The sequence below is a fragment of the Galleria mellonella genome, unplaced genomic scaffold (assembly GCF_026898425.1).
Source record: "Galleria mellonella isolate WM207_F2 unplaced genomic scaffold, CSIRO_AGI_GalMel_v1 utg718, whole genome shotgun sequence".
Taxonomy (NCBI): domain Eukaryota; kingdom Metazoa; phylum Arthropoda; class Insecta; order Lepidoptera; family Pyralidae; genus Galleria; species Galleria mellonella.
The window spans coordinates 1,823,295-1,835,546 of NW_026442143.1; the positions used below are offsets into that span (position 1 = coordinate 1,823,295).

The following is a 12,252-nucleotide window of genomic DNA, read 5'->3' on the forward strand; positions in this document are numbered from 1 at the left end:
TTTGTTCACTTACCTATAATCACAAACTTCTGTTGGTTTTTAAATAGTATTTGGCATATAAATAATATACCAAATGAAAATATAAATAATAAAATAGTGATTGGTTTGAAAATGAAGTCGCCCTTCTTTGCATTTCGCTTCATATATTCTTTCATTGATATATTCTATAGAATTTATTACGCCAATAATATTGTTATATCAAATTAGTCAAATAATTTAACCAAAGTCCTCCATGCCTATTTCATTTCTCGCAAAAAAAATCTCCAAATACCTAGTATTTCATTTTTTTTATTTTACAAAAAAAAATTAATCACAATTGTGAAAAAAATAATCAATCTGGCAACGCTGTATGGATCGTTCTTACGTAGCTAAGGTAAACCAGTCGTGCTTGTTATGGAACCGACATCTATAATGGCTAGGCGTTCGCTTGATAGGTTATATTTTATGATGACAAATTACAAATACGCCCACCGAACAAGAATTATTTATTGTTAGACGAGACATTGAGCTGACGATGTACAAATTTATAATGTTTATTTAATTTATATATGTATATGATTAACTCAGTTACCATACTTGTTATGGCCTTATAATTACCAATTATACTATAAATATAAAAACAGCGTATAAAGGTTTTCTGTTATTTGCAAATAATTACAGATTACGTACAGATCGTGAGTCCGAGAATTTCAAAAAGTGAAGTGATTATTACTATATAAGAACTTTTAAGGTATTTAATAAAAATTTTAGCTTTTAGGTTTGACTCATCAATAAAACACTGGCTTTAAACATTTCAAAATTAATTAATATACCGGAATAAATGTATCGAATGCAAAAAAAAAAATCAAAATCTCTTCGAAGTTTTATATACTCAAATCACATAGATATAGGCTCAATATAGACGAACTAAGAACTTTTTTTTTAAATAATATCTATTAAATCAAAGACAATTTTTACTTTTTATTTGAAAAGTTTTATAAACATAAACGTTATATTTTAATATTGACTGCCTAAAAAATAAAGGCATTTTACAATTTTACAACGGAAGTTTAAAATTATCTTTTTGTATAACACGTTTTCCATATTGCAATTTGCAAATCCTTATTTAGAAGTAAATTGATGATTCCGTATCTGATCGAGCCGTTGATCATTAATCTTTAGTTTGTTGGCAACTCTTCGGATGGGGATAATTAAATAGGGAGATATATTCATGTTGAAATTAATCATATGTCACTAAATGATAATTAGCCGCTTATAGAAGTGGCTATTAAATATAATATGACGCTAATATAAGCCTGAATATTTTCGTAAAACAAGCACCATAAAAAATATTACCTATAGTATATTATTATAGTAATATTTTTAAATAAAAAATGTTAAATTTTATTGACAAAATTTCTAACTGATAAATACGTACTAGTATATTATTATATTGTTTGTGAGAATGTTATATAAAACTAATAAGGCTTTTTTTTGATGGACGATAATGAAATGGTAACCCTGTTAGCACTAACGGTATAGGCGTGCGGGGCTCCAGTGAGGGATGATAGGTGAGAATTACTCGCTGTTTATTTTGTACTATATTTATGATAATTTTTCTGTTGGTTTCCCGAATAAAATAAAATAAAAAGAAAAATAACGTAAGGTGTTCGCTTTTTAGGATTCCATAGATCCAAAGGAAAAAACGGAACCCTTATAGGATCACTTCGTTGTCCGTCCGTTCGTCTAGACGTCTGTCAAGACTATTTTTCTTAGGAACACGTAAATGTGTCAAATATCATATACTCAGGTCTGTAATCTCTTAAAGCTGTGTAAAAAATAAATATCATGTTTCTAAATCGACGCAATCAAAAGATACGGCTGTTTATGTTCCATTTATATCGCATATTTTGACATTCGCAAAGGGAATCAAAACCTCCCATGGACCTAGAATCATTAAATTTGCCAAGAAGCAATGTCATGTAGCACAAGTAAAGGAAAAAAATCCGAAAATCCTAAATTTAAAATTAAACTTGATGACTTTGTACGGAACCCTTGTTGCGCGAATCCGACTCGCACTTGACCGGCTTTTTTATAATGAAGTAACGGTACCGTTATCTAAGTGTACATATTTATAAAACTAAGTGTTACGTGGCTAAAATTTTAAATATATTTTAATTAATCTTGTACCATAATGAGTAAACTGTGCTTGTACTCTAATTGCTCATTACCATGTTAATAACTACATGTTCACTGGACGGTGTACCTCGTTACATGTTTTTGTAGTCACTAGGCCTGTGTCTCGTTGCGAGGTATTTGCATAATGGCATCGAGCTGGGATAACGAAACAAGCTCTATTCCTCTCTTTGTTTAGATACTAGAGTGTTTAACAGTTTTGCAGTAAATAGGTATGTTTACTGCTGCATATGCATGAAAATTACTAGGTAATATTTTGTGTCCGTTATTTTTATTTTGTTTTCTATAGTAATCTTTTACAAATAATGTAAAATATTATTTATTAAATAATTCATTCTTGTTTTTTTTTTATGGAATGGTAATACCATCTGCGCTGTCGGTATACGTTTGCGGGGTACCGATGATGGATGATAGGTGAACATGAAAGTATGTCGGTTAGTCCATTATGATGAATTTAATAAAAATTAACCACGACGGTTTCCAGGGAGAACCACCTGGAGGTCAACCTGACAGGGTATACTGCTAGCAATGACGACGTAAGTAAGCCCATTACTAACAATCCCTTTCCTCCTTTCATCTATTCTCGTTGTATGACATTACATTTATCAAGATAAAGTAACAAATATAGTTGATTATTTTTCAAAAAGAAAATTTAAAGTTTCACTGCTTGGGATGAATTTCCCCAAATAAACCTTACCGTTATGGCATACGGGAAAGAAAATTTACATTTTCTCAAGAAAAATAAGGAATTGAATAGACTTATAGGCACTAAATTCAACTTTTCTAACATTGTCATAAATAATCACTTTTACAATTCAAATTGTATAGTTATTAACATAAATATATTTAAAATCTTTCGCTTAACTAATCTCGTTAAGCGTTTCAAAGACACATTAGTTAGAAGCACTTGAAATGTCTTCAAAAACCATCCGTAACTGGACATTTAAGCATTCAAAGTTCCGTCTTGAATGACAGTCGTTTCGTTCGAATAATGACGAAGCGCGTTTATTGTGGATGATCTCTAAGAGCTTTCGAATGCAATGCGCCCGCGCACTGCATTCTATGCGCACGGCATTAAGGCATTGTGTATGAGGTTTTAAATTACAATATAAGCTACGGTTCAAAATAGGTAAAAAGCAGGAATAGAGATGATAAATAGAATAATCATAATATTTTTTTTAACTTAAAGTGACAAATTATATATGCGTATAATTATTGGATTTTTATTTAATGGATGATAATGGAATGGTTACCTCGCCTGCGCGAACGGTGTATGCTGACGAGGCACCAGTGAATGATGATAGGTGTGAATGAAAAGGCAGTTCAGTTAGCCCATCATGGTGATTTTATTTGGAATAGAATACGATGGTTTCCAGGGAAACCGCGAGGAGGAGGAGGTTACCCTGACAGTGTGTATTGCTAGCTATCATTGACGATCCCTTCTTCCCCCTTTGTCGCAACCTTTAAGAACTTGTATCCGAATTCCGGGACGTGTAACAATTGTGATCATAGGGCTCTGAACAAAGTAAACTTTACTTAATTGTTTTAAAGTCGATATACTAGAAATTTATTGCTGCAATACCAAGAATAGCACGTGCTAGTTGCCAATTCTTTAAAAACATGTTCATGCCTTTTTTTAAGAACTCGAAATAGTAATTAGCAAGTTTTCATGTACTTTTCCAATTCAAGTAGTAGATATTCATAGTATACAGGAGATCTAACGCTTTTTGTAAAAAGAGCTCTTATGTTATGAAATATGAGGTCGAATTTATTATAGTGTGTATAATACGTCAAAGTCTATTAGAATGTAATACGTTACATGAGAAAGGATCTAATATCTTTCAATGTCTGTAGAAGGTAAGCGAATACGTTTAACTGGAAAGGTAGCTCTGACTATAGTCGGATAAGGACTTGGAAGAAGAAAGAAAAAAATCTGTGAAACGGGGGTAATTTTGCTCACTGCGTCCTACCATATTGGGTTCGAAAACGCCCGCCAAAAGATGCAGTACGAAATCGTTTAATGACTCATGCATTATGCTTATTTTGTAATACGTAATTATAAAAGCAATATGGGTAGCTTATTATCAAAAGTTGAATGTATCTCTAATGGACTGCAGCCTTTACAAGATATGGAACAATTAGAAATCAGAAAGGAAAAAATAAAATATAACTCCATGTGCACAAGGCTTAATGGTCGATTGGTTTTCGAATGGTGATTATCGGTTTGACGGATTGACGCGCCGACGCGGTAATCTTCCAAATTGTTATAATGACTTTGGTAATACCGCGCGCAGCTACAACTATAACAAACATCACTTGAATAGTAACTAGACACGACCAGCGAATGCGAAGTATGTATTATACGAGTATAGAAGACAGTTGAACAAGCTAGCTCTTTAAGTTTGCATTTTTCATATTTTTTTTTTATCACCTTCAAGAAAAAATAGGGTCTGAATTTGATTGCATTTTTATAAACTTTATTTAATCTTATTTCTATACCTATCTAAATAAATGTTTCTAATGTAATAAATTTAAATAAATAAAGATAAAAAAAAATTCTTAAGATCACTGCCAGCTGGTAGGATACCTATGTCGAAAATATTAGTATATCTTAATTTATTAAGTTTCTGATTGAATTTCTGCTTGATATTTAAAATAAAAATGATATGGATCTTTTTACACATTATCTTAATGATTTCAATAACGTTTCGATTTATTGTTTTTTGAAACAAATTCGTACTTATTTAGTTTAATTTATTCCATAAAGTATATACGAGTAAAATATGACTCAAATAAAAAAAAATATATATTTTGTTGATTACATTTCCAATACTAATTGTATTTCACATAGATATATTAAGAATGGTACCAAATTAAATAGAAAAAAAAAATGTTTTCCTAATAATATATACGTAACGTGTTCGAATACGTTCACGTCTGATAATAACTTCTTCGTTAACTTTAGCTAACCCGACATCGGCACCAATAATCATATTTGTACCGGTCGGCGCGGATCCTGTATCGATCGCCGCGCGCCCGTAACGAGACGATCGGGCTCGTTTTCCACAGAAATGCCACTTTTTACTCGTTCTTTCTTATTTTTGTTTCGCGGCACCGGCGCGGAGCATTGCCTCCACTATAATAAACAAGTGCGCCACGGTACGCATCGTTTCCGTTTCACTTTTGGGATAACTTCTTATAATTTAAATTTAAATTTTTATGTACGTCTCTTATGATGTAGATTAATAAATGTTTCTAATGGAATAAATTTAAATAGTGAAAGATAAAAAAAAATCTTAAGATCACTGCTAGCTGGTAAAGTCGAAAATAGTATATCTTAATTTATTGAGTTTCTGATTGAATTTCTGCTTGATATTTAAAATAAAAATGATATGGATCTTTTTACAGATTGTCATAATGATTCCAATAAAATAATAGGACAATAAATAATAATAATATACTAGGACGATCATGTCGTGTCAGTGTTATTTTATTTACAATAATATATTTATTTATATGCAATCTAATGTAACAATATAATTTTTCAGTTGGAAGGATTATTAGTAATGGAGACTAAAGGCGCCATTACAAGCAATCTACTTAACCAGGTCGATCTCCAAGTAGTCTCCATCGTGCTGAAATCCAGGTGTTTTCATAACGATCATCATACCTCACTGGTGCCCCATCTGCATATACCGTTAGCGGAGACGGAGTTAAAATTCCATTGTCGTCCATTAAAAAATATATAATCTCTTGTCTTTTTACTTATACGTTGAGTTTAAAAAGTAATAAATAATGAATATGATAATAAAAAGAAGCTTTTTCAATGAGTCCCCCAACTACTTAGTGTCCTCATACAATTAGATAATACAATATACGTACAGAACAGAACAGAAAAGCGCCGGAACGAGAGATCGTAAATAAATTTCTATGCTATCTATCGAACCACCTCGTCAAATGCGGAAGTTTATATAAACAAATAAAATCAGTCAAGTGCAAGTTGGACTCGCTTGTCGGAGGTCCCATACATAGTAAATATATAATTGTGAGATAAAATGTCTATAATATTTATCATTGTTAATACTACAATTCGTAATTTCTTGTTTTGTGTCATAATTGTGTTTAAAAACTGGACCGCATAACTAAGTTTATTTTTTGAGGTATATTAATATATTTTTTTAAAAAACAGTGATAGTTAGAAGCTTTATTTTATTTTTCCTCTAATATTCATATATGCCTATATAAACGAATATGTATATGAACAATATACTGCGTGTTTGTAAGTACTAATTTATCATTTATTTACTACTCGATATAGATCAAACAGATTGTGCTATATCACCGATGGTCTAATTATGCTCAACAGTTAGAAGTATTGCCTTCATTTATATTTATAAATGAATCCTGTAATAAGGTTCAATCACCTTGGCAAGATATTAATAAATGCAAAAAGCTAATCTGCGGAACTGGGATTTTATGAAGCGTTAATTTTCTCGCTCGATTATCCTGAGGACCGTAACAGAATGGTGCCCGTATCGGAATGAGACAGCCTATCTATCGCAGAGAGATGGAGATATTAGTATTATATAGGTGTGAAAGAGACACGCGCGGAGCATACCTCGGGAGCCTTGTGCTGCGCTCCTCAAATTTTTCAGTTCACGAGCATACTTTTTAATTTAAGAGATGACATTCTATTAAAGCGGGCTTTAACAAGCTTGGAATATTTTTGAAGGACCAGTAGCAGTTTTTTCTTGTAGTATTATAATTATTATAGTCTCCTTAAATGGTTGTCATTATTTGATTTAATTAAGACACTGATCTAAATTTCTATATTAATTTATTTCTTATTTTAAATAACTTAACTAAAGAAAATATGGTATAAAAGGCGCAATTAATGTTAGCAGCATCCTCTACTAGTCAACCTTTAGGATGAACAGTGAACCATGAATACGGTACTTTATTATTAGGATAGGTAAAGATAATAGCAGTTAATCATGTATACCTATACATAATACACGATAAATAATATATACATAAATAACATAAAATGATTATATATATATATATAGTAAAAACGTAGTAAAAGAGACATTAGTTCCTCTAATTGACCCTATTATATTGGCATTTGTTACTATAAAAGTAAAAAAAAACTTATATTTGATTACTTATATAAAAAGTATAAAGATAATATATTATAGAACGTTGCACCTAAAACACCCCTGCACCAACTTCATGAAACTTTGAGTACCGCAGTGCCAGCTCGTGCTTTTCCATCGCCTCTCGTTAAGAGCTTTTAACGAGCCGACCTTGCCGTAACGACTAGAAAGAGATAGGTAGATCCACGCTTAATAATAAATAAGGACAGAGAACTACGTACTCAACAATAAGCTTACTAACGAGATAGGTTCATACATACCAAAAGGCCCTAAACGACCTCCGCCTAACGTCCAATTATTCAACTTATTTTTATTTGGTAAAAGCTTAAATTTGAATAAACAAACATTGGTTCTTGTTTGACAGCCGCCAACAGTAATCTTCAGACTAACGAGAATGACTCAGGCGCTGGTGGGTCGTTGTTTTTCTAACATAAACCTTTCAGGCCACTGATAGAGTTTGGATTTGATTGATAATAGCGGCTCCGTAGGGGTTTTCTCATAAATGCCCTTTTGAAATTTATTTAAATTGGTTTTTCGTTGCGGGGCGATACGAAGATCGAATCTATAAAGAATGTTATAAGCACATTTTATGAGATCTTGCCGTGTGATAAGTGTCAGATGCCTATTTTATGTTTGTAATTATAAGACCCGTTTTTTATGTTTAACTTACAAGATAAAAAGGCACTGACATAGAAATATTATAATTTGAAGTATAATTTCAATAGTTAACAATATCTTGACAGAAAATGGTTAAAGATAATTAATTAAAAAGTAAATGCATCAAAACAAATTTAGTCATACAAAAGACATCAACGCTATCGTTGATACGATGACGTATAAACAAAGTGGATTTTTTTTAGCGAACTATCTTAGTTTTGCACAGTATTTTTTAAATATAGAATATTCCAGATTTATGCTGTATGGTCCTGGTATAAAATGGGCCACCCTTTCCTTTCCCGTGAGTGTCGTAAAAGGCGACTCAGAGAACTGAATGTTCGAGGGATGTGCAGCAGCTTCTCTTAAAACATAATCTCAAGTCTAACTGCGTAACGGTTGCCAACCCGCATCCTAAGCATGGCAACTACTGGCAAAATCCCCTCCATGGGGGAGGCTTATGTTAAGTAGTGGAAAATTAAGGACTGAATATGTTCAGCAGTGGAAAGTGAAAAGTGAATAAGATAATGATATTCTAGATTACTCGCTGATAATGTAACTTCATGTGTAAAATATTTTTTTAAATCGAATTTCTTATGAGTTTATACATTACAAACGAAAAACCATCTTTCCTCTTCATAATACTGGCTTAGGTGTGACCAGAAAATCATAATTTGTCATATGTTCTAATAAAAGAAGTCTTCGTTTTGTATACAAACCAGAAGAAAGCATCCCGGCTTCGCCCACGCGCGACCTGTTCCTGTGGGAATATTTAGAAATCCTTTCATTGTAGAAGTCTTGCTTATGTCACATGAGCAATATCATATAAATATTGTATACCAATTGATTCCGAACTAAGTCAGTTTTTTGTGGCATAAAATTTAAAATTATAATAAGACCACCCAAAGCAAACCTATTGGTCACATTTAGTGAAGGTATTTGAAAAAATAAAAGTGGAATTGAAAACTTAGAATTAGGGAATTCTTTGCACATTTATTCATATATATGTTTGTAAACAAATGTATTTGGATAAATATGATTCAAATTTGAATTTGATTTGAACATTGTAGGCAAATACAGTTAAATTAAATATTGCTCATCGCGATAAACGTTGAAGGCGGAATTTAACCTGCGACTTAGCGATCTCGCGAAGCGTCAATCACGTTTTAATATGAACTCTGATTGATGGTCGAGTATATATTTTTTTTTATTTTCGTTTCACACATCAATCTATCGTGTTGCAAAAGTGATAAAATGTTATGATAATTCAGCCACGTCGCGTCGGGAGGGTTTGAACTATGTTTTGCATTAGGAGTGCCGGTCGGCAACATCAAAGACGTAATAGCTCTAATATACATTTGCCGTCACTACCAATACACGAGGCGAACTTTCCGAACTATATTTAAAGTGTTAAAATGCCGCATGTAGTATTATATGAACGAAGTTTTTGATATATCGATGGTTTTTTGTATGCGAACTTGGAATATCAAACGAGATAGTCAACATGATGAAAAAATGTAATATTTGCTTGATAGACCAAGAAGAAAATTATTTTATTTTCGCGAGCATTTGTGAAAAAATTAACGATAATTTTACGTAATTTAGAAATTATGTCAAGTAAAAGCCATGTATTATTCAATACTTTGTCATCTAAACTTTTTATTTTTTTTTTTTAATTTTATTATATGTATATATATTTTTACAGTCTTTAATAATAGTCATGAATAGCAGTACCATGGAGATAACAAAACACACTGAGGTGCTGAACGCTTTACACCTAGCTCATTTCTTTTTTTTTATTACATTGTTTTTAACACTTGTGATGTAAAATAAAAAAAAAATCAAATCAAAATTGCTAAATTTTCTAAATTCAAATATCGTTTGTGTAATTAACAATTAGAATTGTTTACTCCCTCTCTTGTTCTAGTTCGCTTACTTGTAAGTACTTATATCATCTGTCCAGCTTACCAAATAGAAAGTCCACTACGCTACAAGCAACATACTAGCGGCTCGTTAATTTTTTCCGGCTACATACATATTTCATCTATTGAGTAACAAGGCGCGCTGTAATAAGGTTTGACGTGATTGACGTCTGCCTGTCGGCGGCGACGTTTGCTGCCCAATATTTACCGTGTTCTACTACTCGTGTCGGGGTGTTGCCCTCTGGTCTCAAGTGTTTCTAGACCGCCTTTGTTGTAGACGAAAGCGTTTGACGTGAACTTATTGAACGGCGGGTTTACGTGCCCTCCGAAGCTTGAAACATATGACAATCATTTTTAAAATATTCAGACATGAATTTCAAAATTTAGAAGTTTAGGTTGTGATTCACACTTGGGACAAAAAATCGAAGTTAACTGTCTAACCGAGTTATCACCGCTAGCGATAAAACAATGTAATATATAGTTTATTAATAGTTTAATAGGAATTCATAGCATTCAATGTGTTGAATGCACGACTACAAAGACTAATAATTTAAGATTATGATCCACAAAAACGCCGGCTTCAATTATGGCATAACCAAGTTATTTTGATCTAAAAGCTAAATTACTGAAATGTTTCTGAAAAGAATACGACCAGAGTTTCTTGTCAGTTCTTCTCATCTCGAAATCATTCCGAACTGACAATAGATTTGACTTATCATAAGAGTCTGTAATAGACCTACTTGAATAAAGATATTTGAATTTGATAAAATTTCTATGGAACTAATCTACAAGTATATCCTTTCAGATAATGAAAGAATTTTTCCAAATCCTTTACAAATGACGGAGTTATGAGGTAACAAATGTACATACATAAAAATACAATCAAATTGAAAAACCTCCTTTTTTGAAGTTGATTGAAAATCTGTTTCCACACCAGGCTCCTTATGGGATGTTCATGGGTGTATTGAAGAAGACCGTCCCAGGAGGCAAGGGAAGTTTTCAATTATGCACAAAGACTAGTCTAAGCGTATACAATGTGCCTTGTTACACCCCCACCTCCTTCATTCCCTGGAGTACCCCTAATAATATTAAAATGGAATATTCCAAATAACTGTGACGAAAAATCTACCAGATAACAAAGAAATTTAAGGGTATTGACGTAATATTACAATCCAGCTATGCATGTGAGAGTGTGCTCTATCTTAGATTACAACAGATATAAATGTATGAATTAACAAAAAGGTGGATAAAGTTATATAATAAATTTAAGGGGTTTTTACAGCAAAGCAAACATATTTAATATTTCTGTATATACGCATATATTAATAAAATTGTACATTTACGAGAATATATAATGATCTCTGGCCTTCTTGGACGCAATATTTACTAGTATTATTCACGTCCCGTTATCCAGGATTCACTGTAGAAAGGAACATGTACCGGGCGCGTTAAATGCTTAGATAAATAAATGTGATAAACGGATTTAGTCGCTAGGGCCCATATACAACCAACTTAGTGGGGATTTATGGAAATTTATAAACGACATAAAACATAAACTAATCTGTGTTTTAATGTAGTTAGTCTTGCCATGTAGAGTAAACAAACTTAGGATATATACCGTTGTGTCGAAATAACAGTGCGTGCATAAAATAAGGGAGTTACAAGAAGAATTTTTTTCTTAAATGTGTTTTTCAATTGATTATTATTTAGTAGTCTCATTTTATACCATTGAGATGAGAAACAAGTATACGGCCCACCTGATGATAAGTGGTTATCGTAGCCTATGATCGATCGATCGAAAATTATTAAAATATGCTAACAAATTTGTTTTAATTTCTATACCACGGGTTCACTTAGTTATAAACTATAAGTATAAAAGTAAGTATATAAGTAATAAAGAATGTTTAAACAAACTTTAGTTATTACAGTGGTAAAGAAAAGTAAAAGACTTATTTGATCATTCGTTACGGACGTACAATTTTACACATTCTCCTCACTGGCCACTGCTCACTACACTTATAGGCGCCTTTGTATTTACCTACATTTCCGCCTTTATCGATAATTTTATTTGCATAACACGATATTTGTACATGTATATGTCCTATATATAAATATTTATACATATAAATAAATCTGAAACTTTGAATTTGACCGACAAAAACCTAAAAGTTCGAATTATTATAAAATTTTGCTATTTAAAAATGGACAAAAAAGATATTTGGACGTTTGTAACTCAATTACGTGTATACGGCTAGACAAATTTGAATAAAATTTTGTACATATATATACCTACTGACTCATGGGGCAAATTCACGAGAAATAACTAGTATACAATAATCAATTAA

At 32.0% G+C, this 12,252-nt stretch overlaps 1 long non-coding RNA gene across 1 annotated transcript; it reads left to right on the forward strand.

The window, feature by feature from the left end:
• The first annotated feature begins 660 nt into the window (after nucleotides 1–660).
• Nucleotides 661–5,852, forward strand: LOC128202034 (uncharacterized). Its single transcript, XR_008253566.1, has 3 exons — nucleotides 661–730; nucleotides 2,660–2,711; nucleotides 5,724–5,852. It is a non-coding gene; the product is annotated as an uncharacterized LOC128202034 (long non-coding RNA).
• Nucleotides 5,853–12,252: the final 6,400 nt, after the last annotated feature.